Genomic DNA, 21,184 nt, shown 5'->3' on the forward strand with positions numbered 1-21,184 from the left:
TGGAAGAATCTGCATCCAAGAGTATGAAAAAGAAGCTGGTGAGGTTGTCATTTCCATTGGAAACAATAGATACAGATACAGAGTATCTTCTGAAGCTGATAGGTGATGCCCACTTCAAAATATTGATTACTTCATAATTTCTCAGTGGCAATGAAAATAGTGGGATGGTGCCACTAAAGCTGGATGATTTACTTGGTAGTCCTGAACTGATGGAACATTTTGTAGTAAGTGGAAAATCAGAGGAAACAACTTCATCACTTCCTTCTAGTGGCAATGGCAATGGTGATTTGGATGTAGAGATGTTGAAGTCAATTGTAGGAGCTATTGTTTTGAGCCTTTATGGGTAGCATTTATCATATGGTAATCCACATGACATACCTAACCATGAGATTTCTGACATTGTGATGAGCCTCATCATTGGGTAATTATATGGGCCGTAATTCACCTCCTAGCATAGTCAAACCAAATTTTCTCACAACTTATTACATGTTTTGATTATATTTTGTTTGATGAGATGAGTTAAAGTGAGACATTATTCCTAGTGGACTAATATGCATTGAATGCAGGTTTGGAAGAGAAAATCAAGGAAATTTAGGCAAAGACTAAGGTTTGAAACTCAAATGGGACAAGGTAGAGAGATTGTAGGAGGTAAATAATCCTCATTTACTCCTTCCCCATTTGAATATTCCTTCATTAATCCCACCAGCTCAAAGTGCAAGCAGCCAATCCATGAAGATTAGAAGGCAGTCGAGCAAGTGATAGACAAAGAGTAGTTCATCGCGAGTTTGGGAGCTGAGCCTCCCTAAATTTAAGGAATTCATTGGAGACTTCAGTTGTATAAGTAGAGAGGCCTAGAGCCTCATGAGGATTCGAATTTTTGTTGTAAAACTCTAGCTAATTTCGAGCTCCAGACTTGTGGAAAACTTTTTGATGTAATTTCCTATTTTGGTAATAAGAATGAGTTTGTTCTTGATTCAGTACTGAGTTAACTTAGAGGGTTGAAGCTCTTGGGTTAGGGCCCAACCCTAGTAGCAAAGGATCCTCTTCTTTTATGTTTATGCTTAGCTTAGTTTCATAGATTCATGGTTAAACTGTTTATAGAAGTATTTCATTGCAAGTAGTGTAGATTTGATTAATTGTTAATTAGTTTGCTTCCATTTGTGCCTTACCTCAGTAGCAAATTAGAAGGGATAAAAGATGCTCCACAAAGCTATCAGTAGGTGTCTTGGCCTCACTTCTTCCTTCTAGGATCATGATTTGAGGAAAAGACCCTTATGTAGCCCAAAAAGATAGATTTCCATTTCTCTCATGACATTTAGAGGTTGTTGTACTTAAACTAGCATTTGGTCAGTTTTACAAAGTAGGATTTCATTGCCATCTCTTGTATATTCATTCTTGCAGTAGATCTCATCAATTATTCCATTTTATTCAACAAGTTATTCATGCATAAGGTAGACAATTAGTTCATTAAATTCTGCTTTTCAAGTTCATGATAATTCTTCTTGTTTACATGACTTTTTGGAATTTACACATGTTTGATGTAGAGAAGGAAATTCAAAAGTAGACAGAGATCTCATAGCAAGAAACCACATTCCAACTTCATTCACCCATAGGCATTCCTCATTTTCATCAAAACCTTCACCAATTTCATCATTTTACATAGAAATTTCCTCAAGCATTTTGAGTGAATCCAACCATCTCCTAAACTTGGTTTTGGGTTTTGAGTGATCCTAGGCCTCTTCTCACTCCATTCCACCCATCAACCACCTTCCCTAAGCTTTCCATCACCTCCAACACCCATCGTTTTTCTCATGGTTGCATCATGTAGAAATATAAGGAATCCCGTAGGTTTCTAGTACATCCTATAGGTTTTTTTGTAGTGGCCTATTTTGAGGGAAAATTGAGAGAAAACCTCTAGGAAGCCTCCCAAGGTCACCCAAGGATCACCCAAGGGTCCCCCAAACCTTCCAACCATCTCCTAAACCTTCCAGCCATCCATCAGCATCCCTAAACCACCTGCCACATCACCAAAAGAGATTAGTTTGCACACTTGATTTTTCATGAAAAGCATAAAAAGACAAAATAGATTTCTTACAGTCCTTTACATGCATAACAGTTGTGTTTGATGTTTTCAACTTCCATGCTTAGGATAGTAGCATTTTGTTCATGTTAATTTAGCATCATTGCAAAGCATAGCTCTTAGTAGTTAATTAGGAAATGGTGTGCCTTAGCATTGAATTTCAATCTTTTTCATTATTGCAGAAGCTCAATTCTCTCTTAGAGGAGATTTCTATTTCTTTCATCAAGGAACCAAGCTTCTTCTGAACCCATAGAAATCTGACTTGAAAACCCTAGTGGTCTCTCCCCAGCTGAACAGTGACAAAAGGCAGAACCATCACTTTTACTTGTGTATATAGTATTGTCACCTCCAAGTTTGTACGAACCCCAAGTTGATAAAGTAAAGATGGTAGCCAAAGAGTTGCAGCATTCTTGCTGAAATATTAGTGCTCATCACTTTTTGGTGTCATTTCTGGGGAGGTGTCTGAGTAATATGTGATTACTGCTTTCTTTCTTCTACTTCTTGTTTCTACTATTCTACCATGAGTTTCATTTCTACAAAAGTAATTTAGTTTTCGTTCATTTTGCATTCTTTGTGTTTTCTTCCATTTTGCAAGTTAGATTTCAAGCAATTATTTAATCTTTTCATTTAGTTAGTAGTTCTCATTTAGTCTGCAATTTCAATTCTACAAGTTAGATTTCAATTTAGCAATTAGGTTTTCATTCAATTAGTAGTTTTCATTCAATCTACAATTTCAGTTCTACAAAGCACTTTCAAAATTTGAAAAAAATCATAAAACCAAACCAAAAACATTTCCTTTCATGCCTTGTAGGAATAGGGATAACTTAGGGAAATTACTGCCAAATACCCCCACTGAATCCAACAACCAACCTTCCCTCTTCTTCAGTGGCTGTGAACGAGAGGAACCCTTAGGTGAGCAACCAGACATATTTGAAGAACCTACAGGGGAAGAGGAAGAACCCATTTCTACAAAGCCAATGGCTGAGAACAGAAATGATAGAGGGGATAGAGAGAGAGTTGAGGGTGCCTTCCCCATCAGGGAAACCAATGGGGACACTAAGATGAAAAACATAAGCCGCTCTGCCCTTCCTCATTTCCATGGCCTGACCACAGAAGATCCTGACACTTGCCTATTTGATTTTTTTGTTATATGCTGAACCTATGACTATACAAATGATGAGAAGAAGTTGAAACTATTTCCATCTACCCTCAAGGATGTAGCATTGTGTTGGTTCATGGGTTTACCTGGGGATAGCATCACAACTTGGGCTCAGATGCAACAAGTCTTCAACAACAAGTATCGAGACAACTGTAGGTCTAAGGATACTAAGGAAGAAATTTTTAGGATGACCTTAGGTAATGATGAATCCCTAGAGGATCATGAGGAGAGGTTCCAGCTTCGTTACAAAAGGGCCAGTGCACACTTGACCTTGAGTCACTGAAGTTGGTCCTTCTTAGAGGAGTAAGGGAAGACCCTTTGGATACACTACACTTGTTAGCAAGAGGATTTGTATACCAGTTACCCTATGAGGATATCAAGACTGTCTTTAGAAACCATTCTAGGGAAGCTAGGAAAAACGGTAGGGGAAGTCAACCTCTGGTCAGTACATCCTCTTCCAACTCATCAATCAAGGGTGAAATTGGAAACATGCTGGAAGATTTCAAAAGTGAGATGCTACAAACCCTTGCCTTACAAATGGACACTATGAACATTAGGAGAAAGCAGGAGGAAGAATAGAGAGTTGTCCATTTTCTATCCTAGATGCACCAGGAGGCACCCTAGGAACAAATTTCCATTGAATTCTATTGAAATTTGCTCAATCTATGAAGATAACCACCTCATAGACAAGTGCCCTTCTTTGCCTGGACTCAAAGTTGTATATTAAGGAGATGAAGGGGTCACTGAGTAGTTGTGCTACATAAACCAAAGGAGACCTCATGGACCTCAACCATACCAGCAGGGCATGCAAGGGTCATCCCATGCATATTACAACCCCAACCAGACCACATCCATACCTTCTTGGGGACCCCCTACTCATCCTTCCTAGTCTACACCTCCTCCTTGGTCCTTTACATCTTAGTATCATTCCCAGCCAGTCAGCCAGTCATTTCAATCATATGCTCCGCAACAACCTTAGGGGAATGCATCACCCTAGGGGTGGATGCCCTAGTACAACAATGTTCCAGCTTTATTGCCTTCACCACCTACCCAACCATAACTGTTACACTCTGCTCCACCCAAACAACCCCAGATGCATGTCAAGCCAAATCTAAACCCGAAAAACAGATAGGCACAACAAGTATACAGTGGAGAGACATCATATCCAGCTTATGTTGTGGAGATCCAGGAAATTAACCTGGGATATGGGAGAGTTCTCCTGGATAACCAACCTGCACCTCCACCTAAGGAGGTTGAAGAAGAAAGAGAGGAAAGAATTCTTAAAGTAATCCACCCTTTCCTGAGAGATTAACTCAACCACTCCAGCCTACCCTAGAGGAGACGAAACTTTTGGGAGAATTGAAAAACCTATGTGTCAATATTTCACTTCTCCAAGCCATCAAGGATGTACCTATTTACAACAAGTTGATTACGGAGAAGTTTTTCAAGCATCTAGGGAGGTGAAAAAGAGATGCTCCTACCATTAATGTCATTGGACAATTGTCCGACTAATGCTGGGGCAGGTAATTTGTCCAAAGTATTTGGACCCTGGAAGCCCTGTAGTAGATGTGCACATCAATGGCACTATTTTCCAACACACTTTGATCGATCTTGGGGTTGCCATTAATGTGATGACCAAAGACACCATGCTCAAGCTCAACCTCCAAGGTTCATTGAGAAAGACCACAATAGTCCTACAACTTGCAGACTTCTCCATAATGACCCCTGAGGGGATTGTGAAGGATGTGATGGTTTGAATTGACTCTTGGGAGTACCCTGTAGATTTCTTAGTTCTCCAGCCTAAGGCTAAGCTTACTAGTTACCCTCTCATCATTGGGAGGTCCTAGTTGGCCACTGTCGATGCTTACATCAGCTGTAGAGCTGGGAATATGACCATCAAGAATGGGCATATGTCCAAGCAGTTAGTCTATACCCTCCTGCTCAGCCATCTCTAGAACATGATATACCTTTATGGATGGAAGAGGAGGAAGAATATGAAGTTTATACTGACCAACTACATACCTTAGAAACAACCATGGGAGGATGACAACAAGATGAAGATGATTTGATTGAACACCTACTCCAAAGTCCAAATCTGAGTACATTGTCCCTAGAAGAAGTAGTAAAGGAAACCTAGAACAACCATCCAATTGATCTGTACTTGGCCGATTCCAACCCTCTCCATGTCAAAACCATAGAATTTGGCCCTGAGAAAACTTTGAAAATCAATCCATCTCTTTTTGTTCTCCAAGAGGGGAAGTTGTGCAACATGCTAAAGGAACATCTGGATGCCTTCGCTTGGAGTTACAAAGAAATGAAGGGAGTACACCCCTCAGTGTGTACTCACCATATTTATATCAAGGAAGGTTGCAAGCCAGTTCGGTAACCCTAAAGGAGGATGAATCCAACTCTTAAAGATATAGTCAAAGAAGAACTGCAAAAATTGCTAGATGCAGGATTCATTTATCCTATCTCTGACAGTGAGTGGGTCTCCCCTTTGGTGTTAGTTCCCAAGAAAAATGGTAAGTGGAGGATTTGTGTCAATTACAGGGAGTTGAAAAAAGCCACAAAGAAGGACCATTTCCCTCTACCTTTCATCGACCAAGTGCTAGATGGCCTGGCAGGGAATTTTTTTTTCTCTTTCCTAGATGGATTCAACAGGTACAACCAAATCTAGATTATCCCAAAAGACCAGGATAAAACCACCTTTACTTGTCCTTGGGGCACTTTTTCCTATAGGGTCCTTCCGTTTGGCCTATACAATGCTCCTACCACTTTTCAGAGTGTAGTCCTAAGTATCTTTGCCAAGTTGGTCCATGATGCGATAGAAATCTATATGGATGATTTCACACCTTATGGGGGTGATTTCGAGGAGGCTTTCTCTAACTTAGGTAAGCTACTACACAAATTCATTGAAGTGAACCTGTCTCTCAGTCCCAAAAAATGTGAATTCTTGATGACTACAGGAATCATGCTGGGTCATTCAATATCTCAGCAAGGACTGCAGGTGGACCCCAACAAAATAGCTATCATCTAAAGGGTCCCACCTCCTCAAAAGCAAAGAGATGTCAGAAGTTTCCTAGGATTAGATGGATACTATCGAAGGTTCATAAAGGGCTTCAGCAAGTTGGTCTTTCCTTTATTTGGTTTGTTGGCCAAGGACTCTGAGTTTATATGGTCAAAAATATGTCAAGAGGCCTTGGACATCCTGAAGAACAAGTTAACCACTACCCCAATTCTCTAAGGCCCAAATTGGGCCCCTCCTTTTCACATTCATATTGATCCCTCACACAAAGCCATAGGAGCAGCCCTAGGTTAGATAGATGAAAAATTACCTTATGCTATTTACTTTATCACTAACAATTTTTCAAAGGTTGAACTGAACTACACAGTCACCGAAAAGGAGCTCATGGTTTTTGTGCATTCATTGAAAAAATTAGGCATTATATTACAGGCTATCAAACATTTGTCCATATTGACCATGCTACAATCAAAAATTTAATGAATAAGCCTAATGTGAATGCTTGTATTATAAGATGGTTGCTTTTATTACAGCAGTTTGATCTAACTATTGTTGATAAGCCTAGTAAGGAAAATGTTGTTGCAGAATTTTTTTCCAGATTAACTTTGCCTGTAGGTGAAGAGGGAATGGTTGATGACTAGTTACCAGATGAGCACTTGTTCACCATTTCAGTTCTCTCTCCATGGTTTGCTGACATAGCAAACTATTTGGTAATTTCACAATTCCCACCGAACTTGTCCTCCAAAGAGAAAAGCAATATTATAAGGAAGAGCACCCCCTTCACTTGGATTGGGGGCAATCTCTTCAAACTTGGCCCAGATCAAATCTTGAGAAGGTGTGTCAGGGAGGAGGAAGTCTTTGACATCCTTCTGACCTGTCATAATGGGCCTTATGGAGGTCACTTTGCAACAAAGAGGACAACATTCAAAGTGTTACAAGCAGGCTATTATGGGCCCACTCCTCATCAGGATGTGAAAATAGATAATAGACAGTGTGATCGGTGCTAAAGGATGGGAAAGCCTACTCCAAGGGATGAAATGCCTCTACAGACTCAAGTGAATTTCAAGCCATTTGACAAGTGAGGCATGGACTTCATTGGACCTATTGACCCTCCTTCCAAGCAAAAATAGTACATCATTGTGTGCACTGACTATCTAACTAAGTGGGCTGAAACCAAGGCAATTAAGGCAGGAACAGAGGAGAAGGTGGCTGAGTTCTTAAGGGATAATGTATTTTACAAATTTGGGTACCCTAGAGAATTGGTCACTAATCAACGCAGCCATTTTACCTCCAACATGATTGAAGTCTTTCTCATCCAGCACAATATCAAGCATAGGACCTCCACTCCTTATCACCTACAAGCTAATGGGCAAGTGGAGGTGAACAACAGAGCACTGGAGGGAATCTTGACCAAAGTGGTTAACGACAGTAGGAAAGATTGGGCAAATAGACTAGTTGAGGCCGCCTGGGCCTATAATACCACCTGGAAGACCACCACTGGATTCACACCCTATGATCTGGTCTATGGGAAAAAGGCCCTGTTGTCCATTGAGTTTGAGTATAACACATTAAGGATGGTAGCCCAACTAGATCTAGATCTCAGCAGTGCACAAAAAGAGAGGTCATTGCAGTTAAATGGTTTAGATGAGTTTAGAATGTAGGCCCTCCTACACACAGAGGTAACCCAACTTCAGAGGAAGATATGGCATGATAAAAACATCACAGATAATTAATTTCAAGAAGGTGATTGGGCCTTGTTATATGATTCCAGATATAAAGAATTTAAATGCAAGTTAAGGACAAGATGGCTAGGACCTTATGTTATAGAAAGATGTCATGATAATGGTTCAGTGCAGATCAGAACTAGTGATGAAGAGGCCATTCCTTTACTTGTTAATGGACACCAATTGAAATTTTACAAAATACCATTGTCAAAGCAAGAGTTCATTGATGGTATCAATAAATAATGATGGTAGTGGAGCAAGTTTTAGATCCTGCCTCATCAAATCACTGAGAGACAAAATAAAAATAAGGACTTAGGTGAAAACCTCCATGAGGTACCTAAGTCCCACTATTGGGTTAAAAACCTCTTAGGGAGGCCCAATGGTGTCAAAAAAAAGAAAAGAGAGAAAAAAAGGAAAATAAAAAGATCCTTGGGTGAAAACCTCTCTTGGGGCGCCCAGGGAAAACATCTAGGATGAAAACCTCTCAAAGGCAGCCTAGTTGTTTTAAAAAAGAAAAAAAGGGAAAAAAATCATGAAAATTTCTATTTGCATATTAGCATGGAGGACGATCAGAGAACAAAGGAGGATAAAAAAGGGACCTATTTCACTCACATTTTTATTTTTCCACTCATTGTCATTCATCACTCCACCATTGCTTTCATTTTTTTCACTCCTTTGCTTCAGTTTACAAGGGGATTGTGTTTTCTAGATGATCCCCATAAAACCTATGGATGATCCTGTAGAAATTACAGTGGCTCAGGAATCCTACAAGAAGTGACCCTAGGGCCAAAAAAAATGACCTGCTATGTCAAAGAAATAACACCCCTACATCACCATTTCATTACCATACCTATGTCCACTTTCATCACCCTTGCATTCACCATCAAAAAAATTAGTTTATATATATATATATATATATATATATATATATATTTCACAGTCTTCAAGAAAAAATGAAACAAAGAGCAGAAGGGAGCAGCACCTGAGTATGTCTCATTTCTCCACACTCTTAGTCTTCCTCTCAATCCATGTCACCATCCTCAAAATCCTAGCAGAGTGTATGATTAAAAGTTCTAAGGGAGAAGCAACTACAGGACATCTTGTAGGAAATCCTGTAGCAGCCTATCCCACAGAATATGAATCATGATTGCAGCAAGCTTTCAACATGATGAAGAGTAGAAGGAGCTACAAAGCAGCAGTAGCACTAGCATCTTCAATACCAGGTGTTGCACATCAAAGAAATCATTAGAGAGCAATAAAAAGAGGAAGAAAAATAGCATGCAACCAACACACAGCAAGCACCTCCAGTCCTCAACAACTGCAGCAAGGTTAGCACAATAGGTAAGTATCTCGCTCACTCTCTCATTTTCATAATGTAATCAAAAGATGTAAAGGTTACGAGTAAGTTGGTTTATAAGCGAAAGTTGGCCAGTTAACTTGGCCACCTTCGTTCAGTCAACGAAGACAAAATAGTTGGTCCTACCACACATGGCAACAATCAAGTCAAAAAAGGAGAAGAGAAGGACAAAAATAGTTAATGTTATAGAGGCATGAACTAGGAGTTAATTATGAGGAGAGGGAAATGATGAGGTGGTAGTGGGGACCAACGGTCCAAAAATAGAAAACGTACCTCCGCTGCTAGCACACCACCTCACATAACTCAGCCATAAGAAGAAATATTCATTGATCCCCATGCACTCATGCATGCATTTCCTCGAGGCTCACTCTAGCAAAAGTCACTCTCATACCCAGGCAACCTACAGAAGAGGAAAATTCCATCTGTCTCCTGCGTAGGACTTCCTACAGGATTGCACAGGAAATCCTACAGGATCGCACAGGAAACCTACAACATACAGACAGACAGTCTACAGGATTAGCCAAGAGGAGTTTCATTGGGGAAAACACAGGGGTTGGCTACAACAAACGCTATGAAGAGGTAGGCTCTACAATTCCTTCCATTTTTCAAAGAGAATTGAACAGAAAATCCCCTAGTAGTGAGTGAATTTGGCAACTGTGTAAGGGAATTGTCTCCACAGTTCTTTCAATCATTTATTCATGAATTCAAAAAAAATTGTGTCAACCATCTCAACTCATCCAAATTCACTAACAAAATGACAGGGGGGTTTAATAGAAACGAGCCCATTAATACTGTGAGAATCCACCAACACCCTCAGGTGTTAGAAATATTCATAAGACATAATTGGATGGGGTATTTTGAAACATTAAGAGGGTATTATGATGAAGTGGCCCGAGATTTTTCTCTCTCCCTCATTCCACTGACTAGAATTCATGCCACTGTTGTGGTGAGAGGCCTGTCCATAGAGCTCACCCCTGAACTCATAAGAAGAATTATCAAACTTCCCCTAGGAGTGTCTTGGATAAAGGAAGAAAAGGGAGATAGCCAAATTGCCAAGAAGAAGTTATTTTTAGAGGGAGAAGAGCCCATTGAGGAAAAAAATGGAGTAAGGAGAGAAAGCCACCATACCTCTAGAATCAGGTGAGATACCCACCTTATAAAATACATATCATGTGAGGGTAGATATAGTGTGGTTTATGGGTATCACTTTAGGCTTCTTGAAGAATTGAGGTTTGGAGCAGAAACACCTCTTCACCATATGCTTAGCATACCATACTTCCTTCTGCAATCACTGATAGACACAAGCATAAAATTGCAGGAGGGAAACCACCAACAGTTAGCCCACCATAGGTTAATTAGATTCATCATAGAAGATGCCCTCCAGAACCTCAGAATTCCTATCCAATGGGAAATTTTCAGATACATGTAGACAGAGGAGGATATCAAATCCTTCACATATGGCATTAGTCCTACTGTCAATGAAAAGGATGAGGAAGAAACTGAAATAGAGGGAGAAGAAGCAGAGAGGGATGAAGATGAGACAGATGAGGAGGAAGATGAGGAAATAGAGGAAAATGACAAAGGAGAGACTGATAAACAAGATGAGGATCTAGAAGGAGAAGAAGAGGGGAAAAACAGAGAGGAAAATAGAAATGAAAAAGAGGAGGCAAAAGACAAGGAGGAGTCACCTAGGCTGTCTCCAGAGGCCACTGAGAGAGAAGCAGTAGCTGCCCTCACTGCTCTTAGCAACCCTATCAAACAGAAAGGCAAAAGACAGAGGCAAACCCCCTTATATTTCAGGACAAGAAAAAGTACAAGGATAAGGCAGGGGAAACCCCAAACACCAACCGAAATTCCCATTGTGATTGAGGACTCACCTAAACAGCAAAAGAAAATGCCTCCTCCTAAGTCTCCTATCACCTATGTGAGAAGGCCTATAACTAGATCCACCTCATGCAAAGGAAAATAAATCCTACAGGATACACGACAGGACCTACAGGAAGATGAAGCAGTCCTTCAAGATACTCTACTAAACCTACACGAGACTCAAAAATTGGATAAGGAGGGAAGCCTATAGTAAGAAACTAAAGAAGAGGACCCAGAGTTAAAGGAACCTATTCCCCAACCTAACCTTGACTCCTACTACAGATTTATTGAAGGGGGCAGGGTCATTCCACAAAAAAAAATTATTCCACTATTCTTTGAGCTTGAGAAGGAGAGAGACAGAACTCATTGATGGATGCAGATTGCCAAATCCAAGGGGGTGGAAGACATTGGTCATATGGAGGAGAAGCTCAAGGAGATGGGCAGAGAATTAAGTAGCCTAAGAGACAGAGACGCCATAATAAGAAATCAGTTAGAGACAGAAAATGCATGGTTGAAAGGACAACTACAAGAAAGGGAGAACCAATTGGCATGTATGGCCAGTCTCTCTTTAGAAGCAATCCAGTGTAGGATGCCAGCTAAATCCTATGTCCTATACCTTAAAGAACAGTGGCTACAGTTACAGATCAAGTCCCTAGCACAGAGAGGCACTATGTCATTTCAAGATTATATACAGTTCATTGATCTTTGTGATCAAAGTACATTGGAAGATAGGGCCAAGATGTCTGAGTTTTATTTACATAACATGAACTTAATAGACATGAATGTATGGGACCCTAATTCCACACTAGGAGATTTACAGTTGATGGTTTTGGCTTCATGAATGAACCATGAGGAAGCAAGGGCTGCAGAAATGAAGAAGATATTGGAAAAAGAACAAACGGAGCCCCTTATGATCAAAGCTGAGAAGTCCAATCCAATGGCCCTCGTCAGCACACATAATTTAATTGCAAACGTGTTAGGTAAATTTGACTCAGGATAGAGTAAAAGTTGACTAGGTTAAACAATGATGGTTTTGGGGCACATGGTATTGTGCACCCATAGTATTCTGCTCGTGGTATTATATGTAATGGAGCTTATAAAAGGATGGAAGGACTTCATTGTAATGCAATACCTGGAGGTGAGCAGTGAAGGTTCACTTGGTCGGATTGGCCAGGGTTTTGGCCAACGCTAATAAGATCTTATCAGGTTGGGTTTTTCCCTAGATTTGGGTTTTCCCGGATAAACATGTGTGTTTATGTGTTTATGGTTGTTGCTGGTTATTTTTATATTTGTTTCTCTCAGTAATTCTCCGTAATTAATTTGTGTTCTTCGATAAATTTCTTAACAATTGGTATCAGAGCCAAAGGTTGTGTATTGGCTTCAGAAAAATGCTTTTGTTGCCAAGGGTTATTTGGCCTGGTAGACATAGAAAGGATTGATAGTTGGATCGAAGAGGAGAAGTATTTATCGTGGGTCAATAGGGCTTCCACGGAGTTGTGTCGATATGATCCTCCACTTATCGCAAGGCAGCATGAATACGCACGGAAACTTTTAAGGATCAGAAAATGAGATTCGGGATTTCCCATCGACAAAGCAAGATTTGCAACTGAAATAAGTCCCGATCTGGATCTGGAACAGAAACTGAGATTCGGTATTTCCCGTCGGCAAAACAAGATTTAAATGGGTGTGTCTTCGAATGATGATGAAGATCAAGAACATGAAAACATTGAAGCCGGCGGTCAGCGGATCTAATCTCGTTCGGGCTCAAAATCGAAGAAGCTGAAGCTCATCCCGTTGATATTTCTTATATACTTCGAAGTCTTAGGAGGTCCGTTCGGTGAAGAGCCGGCAGTGAAAGCGGTTGGGCCGCTGTTGGCCATAGCAGGGTTCCTGGTCTTCCCATTCGTATGGAGTATCCTGAAGGCACTGGTGACTGCGGAGCTGGCCATGACATACCCTGGAAACAAAGGCTACGTGGTCTGGGCCAGTATAGTGTTCGGGCCCTTTTGGGGGTTCCTCATGGGCTGGTGAAAATGGATCAGCAGCGTCATCAATAATGCCGCCTACCATGTACTCTGCTTCGATTACCTCAAGCTCCTTCTCCCAGCATATGGCCATGGCCCGATCAAAGACATAATGCACATAATGTTATTGTGGTCAATGCAAGAGACCACGCTCATGTATTGTGTTGCATGGATATGAATTAAATTGCAAGGTGATGTGCATTGGGCAAGTGAGAGGGAGGTTGCAATGTTTAAATGCATGGAGCGTAATCATGGGCAGGTTGTATGCAAAGTATTTGACAAAATGTGTCAATCAAATTATTTAGAGTGTGGTGGTACAAGGATAAGGAGAGCATCAGATTTGGAGTGTGTCAAAGTCCAAAGGATGGTTATATAAAGATCGAAACAAGGATGCCCGCAATTGAGAGAGGATGGGTCATAATAGAAGCAACAATAAACAAAAAAAAAATTAATGAAGTCAAAATTATTTCATGTAAATGGGCATACTACTGTAAGACCTGGTAAGGCATGTGTACCCCTTGGTGATCACTGGTAAAGTCTGAGTTAGACCTAGGTGATAGGGGGGATGTCAGGTTAACAATACCCTGGGTAAAAACTCTGGGGGGGGTAAGGGCTAGAGTGAGCGGGATTGTCTCACTTAGCAAGTTTGGCTGGAGTTAGTCAAGGAACCCCAAGTCAAGTTTAAGGGGGGAATTGTTAGGTAAACTTGACTCAGGATAGAGTCAAAGTTGACCAGGTTAAACAGTGATGGTTTTGGGGCACATGGTATTGTGCACCCATGGTATTCTGCTCGTGGTATTATATGTAATGGAGCCTATAAAAGGCTGGAAGGACTCCCTTGTAATACATGGGCCTGGAGGTGAGCGGTGAAGGCTCACTTGGCCGGATTGGCCAGGGTTTTGGCCAAGGATAATGAAATTTCATTATATGAATCTCCTAGAAAATGCATGGTTGAAAGGACAACTACAAGAAAGGGAGAACCAATTGGCATGTATGGCCAGTCTCTCTTTGGAAGCAATCCAGTGTAGGATGCCAGCTAAATCCTATGTCCTATACCTTAAAGAATAGTGGCTACAGTTACAGATCAAGACCCTATCACAGAGACGCACTATGTCATTTCAGGATTATATACAATTCATTAATATTTGTGATCAAAGTACATTAGAAGATAGGGCCAAGATGTCTAAGTTTTATTTACATAACATGACCTTAACAGACATGAATGTATGGGACCCTAATTCCACACTAGGAGATTTACAGTTGATGGTTTTGGCATCATGAATGAACCATGAGGAAGCAAGGGCTGCAGAAATGAAGAAGATATTGGAAAAAGAACAAATGGAGCCCCTTATGATCAAAGCTGATAAGTCCAATCCAATGGCCCTCATCAACACACATAATTTAATTGCAAATGATCCTCAGCTTGCACCCAGGTATCTTTTTGCCCAAGAGCAAGCAATTTCACATTTTGAGGACATGTTCAGGTTGTTAGGGGATGACAGTATACATGCTTTCTTGAGGAGATGGAACACATTTCCATACAGTTTAAAGATAAGAGAGTACCACTCTCCTCAAAGAATGAGAGAATCACTAAACATGACACCCATGTACAAGTAATCTATGCAAAGGCTCAAATTCAATTGGATTGGCTTGAAACTCAGTCCACCACTGCTCTTAGGAATGCTAGAAGGAAGGAAGGAAGAAGAAGAAAAGAGGCAGTGGGAGGAGGTAGAAAAGAAAGCAGGTTTCTATGAACAAGAAGAGGACACCACAACAGAGGAATGGGATGTCAGGGAGGCCACTAGAGCTATGAAGGACATGGATATTGATTGAGTTTCTTAGAGGATGAGCAACACTTTCAATAGGGGGGTGATGATGGGACTTATCATTGGGTAATTATATGGCCCTTAATTCACCTCCTAGCTTAGCCAAACTAACTTTTATCACAACTTATTACATGTTTTGATTATATTTTGTTTAATGATATGAGTTAAAGTGAGATATTACACCTATTGGATTAATATGCATTGAATGCAGGTTTGGAAGAGAAAATCAAGGAATTTTGGCAAACATTAAGGTTTGAAACTTGAATGGGACAAGGGAGAGAGATTGAAGGAGGTAAATCCTCCTCATTTACTCCCCCATTCGAATATTCCTTCATTAATCCCACTAGCTCGGAGTGCAAGTAGCCAAGCCATGAAGATTAGAAGGAAACTGAGCAAGTGATAGACAAAGAGTAGTTCATCTCGAGTTTTGGAGCCGAGCCTCCATAAATTTAAGGAATTCGTTGGAGACTTCAGTTGTATAAGTAGAGAGGCCTAGAGCCTCATGAGGATTCGAATTTTTGTTGTAAAACTCTAGCTATTTTCGAGCTCCATACTTGTGGAAGGCTTTTTGATGTAATTTCCTATTTTGGTAATAAGAATGAGTCTGTTCTTGATTCAGTACTGAGTTAACTCAGAGAGCTGAAGTTCTTGGGTTAGGGCCCAACCCTAGCAGCAAAGACTCCTCTTCTTGTATCTTTATGCTTAGCTTAGTTTCATAGATTCATGGTTAAATTGTTTTTAGAAGTATTTCATTGCAAGTAGTCTAGATTTGATTAATTGTTTATTAGTTTTCTTCTGTTTGTGCCTTACTCCAGTAGTAGATTAGAAGGGATAAAAGAGGCTCCAAAAAGCTATTAGTAGGTGTCTTTGCCTCACTTCTTCTTTCTCGGATCGTGATTTGAGGAAAAGACCCTTATGCATCCTAAAAAGACAGATTTCCATTTCTCTCGTGACATTTAGAGGTTGTTGTACTTAATCTAGCATTTGATTAGTTTTGCAAATTATGATTTCATTTCCATCTCTTCTATATTCATTATTGTAGTAGATCTCATCCATGATTCCATTTTATTTAGCAAGTTCTTCATGCATAAGGTAGATAGTTAGTTCATTAAATTCTGTTTTTTCATGAGAATTCTTCTTGTTTAAATGACTTTTTGGAAATTACACATGTTTGACGCAGATAAGGCACTTCAGAAGTAACAAGAGATCTCATAGCAAGAAACCACATTCCAACTTCATTCACCCATAGGCACTCCTCATTTTCATCAAAACCTTCACCGATTTCATCATTTTACATAGAAATTTCCTCAAGCATTTTGAGTTAATCCAACCATCTTCTAAAATTGGTTTTGGGTTCTGAGTGATCCTCGACCTCTTCTCACTCCACTCCACCCATCAACCACCTTCCCTAATATTTCCATCACCTCCAACACCCATCGTTTTTCTCATGGTTGCATCCTATAGAAATACAGGGAATCTTGTAGGTTTCCCTGTAGTGGCCTGTTTTGAGGCCGAATTGAGGGAAAACCTCTAGGAAGCTTCCCAAGGTCACCCAAGGGTCCCCCAAACCTTCCAAACATCTCCTGAACCTTCCAGCCATCCATCAGCATCCCTAAACCACCTGCAACATCACCAAAAGAGATTAGTTTGCACGCTTGATTTTTCATGAAAAACATAAAAAGAAAAAATAGACTTATTACAGTCCTTTACATGCATAACAGTTGTGTTTGATGTTTTCAACTTCCATTCTTAGGATAGTAGTATTTTTTCATGTTAATTTAGCATCATTTCAAAGCATAGCTCTTAGCAGTTAATTAGGAAATGGTGTGCCTTAGCATTGAATTTCAGTCTTTTTCATTATTGCAAAAGATCAGTTCTCTCTTAGTGTAGATTTTTATTTCTTTCATCAAGGAGCCAAGCTTCTTATGAACCCATAGAAGTTTGGCTTGAAAGCCCTAGTGGTGTCTCGCCAGTTAAACAATGACATAAGGCAGAACCATCACTTTTACTTGTGTATACAACACTGTCACCTCCATGTTTGTACAAACCCCGGGTTGATAAAGTAAAGCTAGTAGCCCAAGAGTTGCAACATTCTTGCTACAATATTGGTGCTCATCACATTGGTGTCAACATAAGGCCTTAGAGGTGTGTCACTTCAGCTGGAATCTCTTAGTGGAGCTCATCCCTTCCAATAAAGTCTCAAGGATTTACAGAATTGATACTTCTGGGTCTTACAGAATATCATGCACACTGGCTCATAATAATACTATAGAAAATATGGATATAAGTGGAAATCATATCAATTCCAAATGTGCTCAAGAGTTTAGGAGGGTCCTTCAGGAAAATAGGACTCTGAAACATCTGAATATGTCAAACACTGGCATGAGTGATAAGGGTGTTTCCTACATTGCAGCTACTCTGTTTTCGAACCATACCCTGCAATCCTTGCAACTTGAAAGAAATCCAATGGGAGGAGAAGGAATTGATCATTTTCTTTGTCCTCTTAGTAGGTTCAAACTAGGCCAGCCTCAAGCAAATAATTCTCTAAAATTTTTGTCCATTGGGGGACCTCAGACTAAAATGGGTAGTTCTGGTGTAAGTGCATTGGTGCAGATGATCTCCACAAACCAGAGTTTGCTAAAATTTGCTATAAATGATGACCATAGCATGGGCGCAGTTGATTTCATCAAAATTCTTGTAGCTCTTCAAAGAAATGCAGCTTTGAAGTCCCTGTCTTTGAAGGGATGTAAAGGAGTTGCAGGAGATGCAATACTTGAAGCAATTATGGATACATTGCAGGTGAATCCCTGGCTTGAAGAGATTGATCTGAATGGAACTCCGCTTCAAGCCTCTGGTAAAACTGATCATGTTCACCAACGGCTTGGACAAAATGCCAATGTCGAGCCACAGATTGATTTTCTGGAAGACATGCCCATGATAGTGCCCAAAACTGCTAGAGTTTTCCTCTGTGGACAAGAATTTGTAGGCAAGATTTATGACTTTCCCTATTCACCCTTAATCAATTTCTCATTATACACAAAGGTAAAGGAAACGATCCAATCTACTTCTATATATTGTTGAAATATTCAGTGAGGAGAATGATAATATATTATATATAATACTTAAAAACAACTATAGATAGATAGATTGATCATGCAATGACCACGAGGAAGATTATTCATTATTTGGAATCAAATAAAATATGACCTAAAAAGAGGTTTAAGCTTTTCAAAATTCATAAGAGTAAGAAAATTTTATAGTTTCTGAAATTAGATGACTTATCCTTGTTATGAATGTTATTAGGTATTCCATGATAAATTGGACAACCAAGATTAATTTTTCCAATTCAAATGACCAATATCTGCAATTTTGGCTACAGGTAAAACAACTCTATGTAATTCCATATTGCAGAGTTTTTCTCGAGCCAAGATTCCATCAGTAGACCAAATAAAAACTCTTGTGAACCCAGTTGAACCCATCACAAGAACTCAAGGTATCAAAATCAAGGTCTTGGAAGATGATGATACTAGAATCTCAATTTGGGACCTTGTGGGTCAGCATGAGTTCCATGCTTTTCATGATCTCATGTTCCCTGGTCCCGGGAGCCCATATTTCTTTCTCATAATTTGCAGCCTGTTTAGAAAACCAGACAACAGACAACCCAAAAAGCTTCAAGAACTTGAAGAAGATATAGTATATTGGCTAAGATTTATTGTTTCCAATTCCAGAAGAGCAGAATCCTTTCTCACTCATGTCACAGTTGTTTTCACTCATATTGATAAAACTTCTGAAAGTTCAGAATTGTACTTATCAGCGGTCCAATGTGTTTACAGGCTTAGGGATCATTTCACTAGCTTTTTTGAATTATCCCCAACCATATATACAGTGGATGCAAGGTCATCTGGTTCAGTGAATAAGGTTGCTCATCATGTGCAGCAAACAACCAAAACAATTTTAGAAAGGGTTCCCAAAATTTACCGAGTATGTGATGACTTAAGAGTGTTGTTGTTCAATTGGAAATTTGAGCATTCCAACAAGCCAGTTATGAGATGGGAAGAGTTTGCTCAACTGTGTGAAACGAAGATTCCAGCACTGAGAATACAGTCTCACTATGATGACCCCACAAAGGTTGAAGAGAGGCGAAGAGCCATAGCATGCTCTTTGCATAAAGCTGGAGAAATCATCTATTTTCAAGAGCTTCATTTCATCATAGTGAACTGTGAGTGGTTTTGTGAGGAATTCCTTGGACATCTAGTAAGACTGAACAACAAAAGTCAATCTACTTTGGATCGACAACAAAGGGGCTTTACAACTAGAAAAGAGTTGGAGGTGATTTTAAGAGAATCTTTATAGGGTTCAAATTTGGTCCCATAATTTTTGAGAATGTGCACCCAAGTGACCTTGTGAGCATGATGTTGAAACTAGAACTCTGTTATGAACAAGATCCTGGCAATCACAATTCGAAGCTTTTCATACCTACAATACTGGAGGAAGGTCGGTACAAGCCACAAACATCGAATCAGGGTGGGGCGGGCGACATCTACACTGGCCACCATTTTGAGATTATATCCCAAGTGGCCCCTACCTACCATCCATTTTTTCTTACCTCTAGTTTTGTTGTTATGTTACCTTACTATGTCGATTCTGCAGAAGAGTGCCCATCATTGAAGAATGAGTGGAGTGAGATACAAGGAAAAATATCAAATTCCCTATTATTGTTTATGAATCTGGATATAATTCCTAATAATTAAGTCATTTCGATATATTTGATATCTATATCTAATAATTTGATCTGAACCTTATCTCACTTTCATCCACACCTTTTTTATCCATCACATGTGCACCTCTACAACAAAATCTTTGGGTCAAGTAACAGATAGAGTGCCAATTACAAAATTGAGAAGAACCTCTTCTCAATAGTCATCAATGGCATTGACATTTGAGTTTAACTCGGAGCAAAATAGGCTACTATATCAATATACTAGCTTGATAATCAAAAGATCTCAGTGAAACTCTTAAAGTTCTGAACCAAGTTGTTGTTGAAATAATTTTAAGACTCTGTGTGTCATATGCAAGTTGCTAAGGGGTACTATCAGTTAAAGGTATTTTAAGGCCACAATGTGTACAGGACCTCATACTACAGAGGTATAGGTAAGGCCAATTTGTTCTGGTGGAGTATTTGAAGAAAGAGTTACTCTCAGTTCCAACAGACAATGTATATAACTATCAACATACCTAGAGTATTATTGTTGAAGGAAGGTCTATCATCTTAGGGTCTGGATTCAATTATGCAAAGGAGCTACTTGGAGAGGAAGAATTCAAGGATGTATTGCAAAGACGATATCACAATCTTTACAGGCTTGTTGTTGAGCTAGATGTGCCATCAACTAATGACATCCCTGATTCTCAAGGTGCTCAGAATGATGATGATGAAGAAAATGAAGATGGGTCTGTGTCTCCTACCATTGTTGGGATAGAAAAGGGGGTTGAGAAGCTATTAGAGAGACTTAATATTATTGAGAGGGACCTCCAGGACACCAAGAAAGAAATTCAAGGACTGAGGTATTATGAGCACAATCTTCTGATGGAACTCCACAGAAAATTGAACAATTTGATCAACTTCTCAGTCCAATTGGAAGAGAGAAAATTCCCACACATGTTTTATTTTGTTAGAGTGGACAACGACTTTGCAAAAAGGTTGGTGACAGACATTGTTTCTAGCATGACTATACTACAATTACATATGTTATGTGAATACATGCATGAATTTCATGTTGTCGATGGCCAACTTGGGTGAAATCTAAAGAAAGTCAACAACAGAACAGTGCAGAGCATCCTTCCATACCTTAACGGGTTCATGAAAATCCTGTAAGACATGAGTATACTGCATATGGACATTAATACATGGGATGGATTGAGAAATTTGAATATGGATTTCAATACAGATGATATATAGGGCACACTGAATATGGGCAGTAATACTAAGAATTTAAACCAAGAAACCTTTAGGCACATTGAATAGAGACATTATTATATATCATTTAAACCAGGAGTATGCATCTAGGTCACTAAGCAGAGTTAAAACAAAAATGACTATGAAATCCGAGATATGTAACCATAAGAACC

General features: G+C 39.7%; 1 pseudogene; it reads left to right on the forward strand.

The window, feature by feature from the left end:
- The first annotated feature begins 13,483 nt into the window (after window positions 1–13,483).
- Window positions 13,484–20,930, forward strand: LOC149157716 (protein TORNADO 1-like; annotated as a pseudogene).
- The last annotated feature ends 254 nt before the right edge of the window (window positions 20,931–21,184 follow it).

Source organism: Pinus tabuliformis, chromosome 5_2 (assembly GCF_031772625.1).
Source record: "Pinus tabuliformis cultivar Carrire ecotype Pingquan chromosome 5_2, CPIR1, whole genome shotgun sequence".
Taxonomy (NCBI): domain Eukaryota; kingdom Viridiplantae; phylum Streptophyta; class Pinopsida; order Pinales; family Pinaceae; genus Pinus; species Pinus tabuliformis.